Here is a 6,463-nt window from a genome sequence, read left to right as displayed (position 1 = left end):
TCTCCTTGGCTTATGAGTTCTCGCTCTCGGAAAACTCCTCTCCTCGCAACGAAGACAACATTGTCCTTCGGTCTATAGAAGAGATATCCAAAGGATGTCTGCGGGTAGCCGATGAAAATACATCGCTCACTTCGAGGTTCAAGCTTGTCGTGAGTATCTCGTCTTACGAAAGCCTTGCAACCCCAAACCTTGATATGTGCCAACGAGGGAGCTTTCCCTGTCCACATCTCGTGAGGTGTTTTGGCAACCTTCTTAGTAGGGACTCGGTTAAGGATATGGGCGGCAGTCTCTAAGGCATACCCCCAAAAAAGAGATAGGTAGTGAAGCACGACTCATCATAGAGCGAACCATATCCAATAAGGTTCGATTACGCCTTTCTGCCACACCATTCAACTGCGGTGTCCTAGGAGGCGTCAATTGCGAAACTATTCCACACTCCTTGAGATAATCGTGGAATTCAAGACTTAGGTACTCTCCTCCTCGATCGGATCGAAGCATCTTGATTTTCCTGCCCAATTGATTCTCCACTTCATTCTTGAACTCTTTGAACTTTTCAAAGGTTTATGACTTTTGCTTGATCAAATAGATATACCCATATCTACTATAATCATCGGTAAAAGTTATGTAAAAGCGGTTCCCATCCTTCGTGGTTGATCTAAACGGTCCACATACATCGGTATGTATTAGGTCCAATAGACCCTCACCCCTTTCATACGTACTTGTGAAGGGTGATTTAGTCATCTTTCCAAGTAAACAAGACTCGCATGTGTCATCTTCCCTAAGGTCGAATGACTCCAACACTCCATCCTTTTGGAGTTGGGCTATGCGTTTCTTGTTGACATGTCCAAGACGACAATGCCACAAGGATGCTTTATCCATACTAGTGGAAAATTCTATATTCAAAACATCATTTGCTAAGTTATCAACAATCAAAACAGTTTCATAAATTCCATTACATGGTATAGCTTCAAAGTAAAAGACACCATTTAGATAAGCCAAAATAGAACCATTCTCATTATTAAAAGAAAATCTAAATCCTTGTCTATATAAACCATGAAATGAAATGATGTTTCTAGCCATTTCTGGCAAATAGCAACAATTGTTCAAATCTAAACACAAATTATTCCTAAGCACTAAAGAATACACTCCAATCTTGGTCACAGGCAACGATCTTCTGTTCCCCATGATTAGATTGATTCTTCCTTGCTCCACATCCCTACTTCTTCTTAGTCCCTGCACATTAGAACAAATGTGGTAACCACAACAGGTATCAAGAACCCAAGAAATAACATGATTAGAATCGTTAGATTTAATTGTGTATATACCTACGAAAGATGGCTTGATCTTTCCTTCTTTGATTGCTTGCAGGTACTCTAGGCAGCTTCTCTTCCAATGTCCTATCTTGTGGCAGTGGTGGCACTTTGCCTCCTTCGGGTTAGGACAGGGCTTAGCGGGATCAACTTTGGTCCCACTAGAAGAGGCACCATCTCGGGCTTTGACCTTGCGATAGTTCTTCGATGAAGCCTTCCTCTTCTTTCCCTTTCCTTGACCAATAGCCAAGACAGGAGCAGCAGGCAGATTGGGAGTAGGTGCAACAGACTTGTCCTTGAAGTTGCTCTCAGCGACCCTCAAGAGACCTTGGAGTTTGCTTAGGGTGACCTCTTCTTGGTTCATGTGGTAGGTCATCCTAAATTGGTTGTACATCGGAGGCAAAGAGTGAAGCACCATGTCGATCGCCAAATCTTCCCCAAAGTCAAGATTTAACTTGCGAAGGCGGTCGACATACCTTTGCATCTTTTGCAGGTGCACAGTAAGAGATTCTCCATGACCCATCTTAGCGGAAATCATGTTGGTGAAAATCTCATAACGCTCTTGTCTCGCATTCTGGTGGTATCTCTCCAATAAGTGTTGGTGCATCTCGTACGGGTACATGTCCTCGTAGGACTTTTGGAATTCGGAGTTCATGGTGGCAATCATGATGCAATGTACCTTCGTTGCATCTCGCTCATGAGTCTCAAAAGCGGTGATTTCGGCCGGAGTAGCGATTTCAGGGTTGATTTTCTCGAGCTTCTCATCGAGGACATACTCCTTATCCTCATAGCGAGCAATGGTGCGAATGTATCTTATCCATTCACTAAAGTTCGTTCCATCAAAAGTGACCTTTTGGCAAAGGCTCATCAACGTGAAAGAACTAGCAGCAGCGTTGTTTGCGTTCGACATCTACAAAAGAAAAGGACAAAGATAGATTAGAACAAGAATCCCTAATTATCACCCAATAAGAAAAATTTGGGCTAGGATCCAACAATAATATTTACATACTAGAAAAGGGATGCCGTAATCTAACATGCAAATAAATTGAAGGTAAGTGAATGACGATTCACTAATTCTCCATCACAAAAACTTAACTATTAGTCCTAAGTGTATTGAGAATTCCTAGGTTCGGATGAGATTCATTGAAACTATTCAATGGCATGTTTAAATCTCGATATGCCCCTCTTGTTTGTGACTGGGATACCGAGGATCACAAAGCGGGTGTGAATTACCATGCAAATTCACATGGTGCCTTCATTGTAACGATCACCTATTCGATGTGCCGGTAAACCACACACGCTCCATCGAACTATGATAAACAATGAATCACCCTTTGCCACCTTTGCTTAGAACCAATTAGTGTGCCGGTAAACCACACACGCTCCACTAACTTCTTAGCAAGGGTGCAAAGTGTAATTTCATGGGATTGCATCAATTCACTTTTCCTAAAGTAACTAAGATTGGCAAATTCTAAAAATGTTTAGTTACTTTGTATTACTTATTATACTTTTAATGAGAGGATGAGGTTTCCCTATCCTACCTGTTCGGCTAACGACCCTCCACCAATCAAGCAAGCGGTGGGTGTGAGTGTACACCCATTAAGCGTCATTTTATAGGCCGCAACCTTATACCCACCTTATAGATCGGCTTCGTGAATGAGGCCTACTAACGGTAAGACTAGCATTTAGTTATACATACATACATATATATATATATATATATATATATATATTATTCTAGTAATATCATATTAGTATAGGGTTGTATTTTAAACTTTTTAAAATCTTGGGTTTGAAATTTAAGTTGTCTAAAGTAAAACTTTTAATCACAAATATAAATTTCAAAACTTGAGGGCAAGTTTTAAACATTTAAAACATTGAGGATCAAATAACAAATAATTCCAATTAACAATTAATATCCTAATTATCTATATTTGATTTTATTCAAGATTTCTTTGAAAGATAATTACCAAAATAATTAAAATAATTAATTAATTATCATATAAGGAAATTAAATATTTTATTAGTTGATAAATACCTTTAATTAGATCAAGATAATAGTCATATATATCAAAAAATCAGATTTAGGTTGATCTATTATGATTAAGGTAAGTTTCCATAAGATAATTATGAAAAAAATCCCGAATCTGGCCATTCCTGACGCTTCGACTCGCCGAGTGCACAAAGGGACTCGCCGAGTCAGGCCAACTCGCCAAGTCCACTTTGGAACTCGCCGAGTCCATGACTCAGAAACCAAAAAATCGAATTTTGCAGGTTTGTTTCAGTTAATCAAGCAACAATTTAATGAAAACCAAGCTAGGCTCTGATACCACTGATGGGTTTTAGCCATAAGAACTTTCCTATGTGCGCATGCAAAACCTTAATGCTTGGATCTAGGCTTTCTAATTAAACATGCTTTGAATCCAAGACTTCTAATGGCTAATTAGGTTAAATAACAACATTGAAACAGATCTAGAACCATACCTTTGAATTCCTTGTTAATCTTGTAGTCTTGGAGCTTCTAGAGTCACAAATGTCACTCCTCTAATGGCTTACAAACACCAACAGCAAGGAAGATGATTTAGGAGAGAGGAGAGGGGAGGAAATCGACCAGGGTTCTCTTACTTTAGGTGAGGTGTCGATTTTCCCTTAGCCATGGGGTCTATTTATACTTGTAGACTCCTTAAGGGTTACAACCTAAACCCTAATTGGATAATCTTCTCTTAAGGCTATCCAAATCCTTTCCTTAGATAAGTCATGGACGATTTTGAAGCTATCCTAGCTTCTAGAATCCGTCCACTATATATCTATAAGGATTTATTGTCTAATGCTTAACTATCAAACAATTGACAGTTTATACCCCTTTATTTAATTAACCTCTTTAAGTCACCAAATTAATTCTAATTAATTCTATGACTTATATTAATCAAATAACAATATATTATTCTTTATATTATTCTCATAATATATTAATAATATTTACTCTCTCTTAATAAATCATCCTATCAAGTTGCTATGGTGAAGGAAACCCAAAAGGACCATGCACAACCGGGTCAAATACTTGCCTAATATAGTTGTAGCCTTAGACACTATTCCAGCACCTCTCATGGAACATCCTCATAATCACTGTCACCGACTCTGTCCTCTACTTGAGGGAGAGAAACTCTAGGGCCAACCGTTACCTCTCCACCTGGGGAATATAATCGTCTCGAAACATAGAAGTGAACCTCTTCCAAGACACTGCAGTGAGCTCTGCAGAAGTGAAGCTGGCTGTCACAAACTTCCACCAATCCTTCGCCCCCAAGCGAAGTTGGTTCAGCGCGAACCATACCCTAAAATGTTCTGGGTAGGAACAAGTGTAGAAACACCCCTCGATGTCGGAGATCCATCTCATTGCGGCAATCGGGTCCTGAGTCCTGTCAAACTCCGGTGGCTTCGTTTTTCTGAACTCCCTGTAAAGCAACGAGTCACTCGCCTAAGGCCTGGCAGCAGCGACAACTGCGGTGGCTGCAGCAGCATCCGCCACGGTAACCGCATCATAGCGCTCATCAAACGTCTCAATCAATGTGGTATTGATAGACCCAAACACCTCTGGGATGGCCTCTCAGATAGCTTCATCCATCTCATCATGAATCATCCAACGAATCTCGTCATCGCTAGCACTACTACTCCCTGGGTTGTGGCCCGTACCCACCATGATGTCTCTGAAATACAACACACAAAATAATCAGAGACTCGACTGAGAATACTCAAACTCGATCACTCGCCCCTACTTGTTCCCTAGCACACTAAGGATTCTTACTTGGACTGATCACCGACCCGATGTTTCCAGTAGTACGGGCCCAATACTACCTTCCACACCGCATCTATGATCATCCCAAGTCTCCTTCCTAGGATTCTAGTTCGCAAGTACTCTATATCTCGCCAAACATCAACTGCCCTCATAGAAGATCTATCATATGCTCACCTCTGCTACATATTCGCACTCAAGCAAACCACAGATAACAAAATCCCTAGGCTAAGGCATCAGAAATCAGGCCACTCTAGTCCTAAATTATGAAATACTTAGCCTACACCCTAGCATGCATAACATATCTCATAACGTGTCATATCACATAAAGTAAGAGTATTCTGGGAAATCACCGTTCAGGCGCTGGCGGATTGTACACACTGCTCTTTTCCCCTTCCTCTTAAAATCACTTACTTATTTTTAGAAAAATGGTTTCTTTTTGAAAACTTTTCTCAAATCCTCAGTTTGAGTCCAGACATACCCGAAGGTGTATCCAAATCCCTCAAACCAAGGCTCTGATACCAACTTGTAACGATGTAAATTTTCAACCTAATTTTTCACTTTAAAAATTCACCAAATTCATACATTATATTTCAAGGAAATCATAATTTCTCAATGTCAACATATAATCTCAACCATAAGTCAAATCCCAGAATCCTCCATGTCACCACGAACAAATGTGTACAATCATGCTGGTGCCTTCCCACGTTCCTCTGGGGTACCTGAAACACATAACATGTAATACAGTAAACACGAAGCTTAGTGAATTCCCCAAATACCACATACAACATAGCCACTCGAGGCTATAACTCTGTAAGACCCTCCGGTCAATGTGTCTTAGTGGGACCCTCCAGTCCTACAACTTTGATGGACCCTCCGATCCTAACTCTGTGGACCTTCTGGTCCAAAATCTGTAAACTATGAATAATGCACAACATAAATCACATAGAAATAATGCAGTATATCACAGTACACAAATAACATATAAGATACTCTGTTACACAACTCTAATTACCACTCTAGGTATGTATAGTGAGAAGACTCACCTCGCAGCTAGTAGGAAATAGACACACACTTAAGAATCCTGAACTAGCCTCTGCCTAACACATTAGACAACCATTTCAATCAATATCCCTCTTTTCCTCATTTACACTTAAAGTCCTCTTTTCTCTTCCTATTCTCTTGGGATGGGTAAAATACCATTTTACCCCTCCATGGTCTCAATGTTCCTAATTGTCCTACTATCAAGTCAACAGAAGTCAAGATTAGTTAACAGCCAAGGTTGACCCGACTCGCCGAGTCCACTCGTATCCTGTGAATTATTCCAAGGGCTTCACACATCTCATCGAGTTAATCCCTAACT

This window comes from Lactuca serriola, chromosome 3 (genome assembly GCF_051521515.1).
Source record: "Lactuca serriola cultivar US96UC23 chromosome 3, Lser_US96UC23_V15, whole genome shotgun sequence".
Taxonomy (NCBI): Eukaryota; Viridiplantae; Streptophyta; class Magnoliopsida; order Asterales; family Asteraceae; genus Lactuca; species Lactuca serriola.
Note: the sequence above shows the minus strand (reverse complement) of the source record.